The following is a 1,795-nucleotide window of genomic DNA, read 5'->3' on the forward strand; positions in this document are numbered from 1 at the left end:
TTCCTTACCAGCTGAGCTACCAGGGAAGCCCAAGAATACTGGACTGGGTAGCCTATCCCTTCTCCAGTGGATCTTTCTGACCCAGGAATTGAACCAGGGTCTCCTGCATAATAGGTGGATTCTTTACCAGCTGAGCTACCAGGGAAGCCATTTACATAAGCATTTTAAAATATAAAGTGACACTATGAAGCAGTGTGACAGGTTTCCTCAGTCACTTTTAAACTGGATTAGAAGGTAGTCCCCAGGATTCCAGTAATGCTGTGGAAATATTACCATTTTAATTTACAACCAGGATAAAGTGCATTCAGCGAGGAGCCAAGGGATCCAAGTTCTAGTTGCCATCTTGCACCGAGTGATCCTGAATACTCTCAACTTCTGAAGTCAGAAGCCTCATCACAAAATGAAAGGGGCTGAATCAGGCCATCCTAAATATCCTTTCTGGCTCTGTACTTTGTAATTCTGTAAAATCAGGGTAACATGTCCCAAGCTATTTGGGAACAGGGATTTGAGAACCTAAGTTCCATGTCCAGTACTTTTAATCTTCATACTTCTTTTTTGAGTCCTGTTCTTATTAAATTTATCTGCCCATTCTGTGTATTTAAGTATATTTTAACAGTCTCTCCTTTATTAGCAATAAAAAAAAAGTTTCTCAAAGACGTACTTTTCGTGTCTTGCTTTTATTTATTTTCAACTTGCTTTTTCAGTTTCTCCAAGATCTCTTCTGGAGGTGTGGAGACCAAAAGCCTCAGCACTTTTTCACGAGATTTACCGCCCTTATCCAAAACCACATCACTCTTCCCGAGTTCTAAGACTTTGGAAAGACATCGGTACAGCTCTGCGTTGGCCTCTCCCTCGGTCGGAGGCGCTGTGATGTCTACACTCACAGCCTCGGTTGTCATGTCTGTCACGGGCATTTTGTTTGGAACCAGCTTTGGCATGGATGGCTATGGTGACACGGCCTTTACGATCGACTGCCGCAGGACCTGAGGGGAAAGTGGTCTCTCTGGCTCCCTGCTCTGGCTTTTAGCCCACCGGCCCGCGTCTCTCCCGCGCTCTGCAACCCGCATCCTGTGCCCACCATCCCGCAGCCACAGGAACTGCCGCGGGCCTGTTCGTTGCTCCAGCTTTCTTAGGCGTGTCGGCGCCAAAGGGGGCCGGGTGACAGCCTGAGAACCAGATCAGCTGCGAGCAGCCTCAGCCCCTGGCTTCACCACGGCATCCGGCCAAGGAGGTGCTTCCTGCAAAGCTGATTCCATTCACTCATCCAATTGTGCATCCAAACCGATGTAAGCCAACCAGTGCCTTACCTCTGGAGGTAAGCTTGAGCTTATATCTTAAATGACCCAACTGTACTGAAAGGAGAGTTTGGAGCGAAAAACCTATGAAACAGAAAACATGCATCCTCGGTTGTTGCTGGCAGCCATTTTAGAACTATGAGGAAAACACTTAGGGTGGAATGGAAGATGAAATAAGAAATTTCCTGGATAATATCTCTAAAGCACTAACCCTAATGTATTTTTGGATTGTTATGGTTAAAATAATTATATTTGTTTAACTGAGCCTGTTTCAGTAGAGTTGTTTATTACTTCAGTGAAACACTTTCTAACAGCTCCATTGTGCAACACTCCTAGACTCTTCAGCCCCAGTAACATGACACCTGCCATCTGCTGAAAGATCCTTCTAACCCCAACTGTCTGATAATTTGGGGATAAGATCATAGACTGATGGATCTAAGTGTTGTTTCCTCCAACAACATTTGACTCTTTGATATTTGATTATTATCTATATCATCCAG

General features: G+C 44.8%; 1 pseudogene; it reads right to left on the reverse strand.

Annotated features, from left to right (window-relative positions):
• Window positions 1-677: 677 nt before the first annotated feature.
• LOC129624814 (UPF0235 protein C15orf40 homolog) lies at window positions 678-1,400 on the reverse strand (annotated as a pseudogene).
• Between the last annotated feature and the right edge of the window lie 395 nt (window positions 1,401-1,795).

The sequence above is a fragment of the Bubalus kerabau genome, chromosome 12, assembly GCF_029407905.1.
Source record: "Bubalus kerabau isolate K-KA32 ecotype Philippines breed swamp buffalo chromosome 12, PCC_UOA_SB_1v2, whole genome shotgun sequence".
Classification (NCBI taxonomy): Eukaryota; Metazoa; Chordata; class Mammalia; order Artiodactyla; family Bovidae; genus Bubalus; species Bubalus kerabau.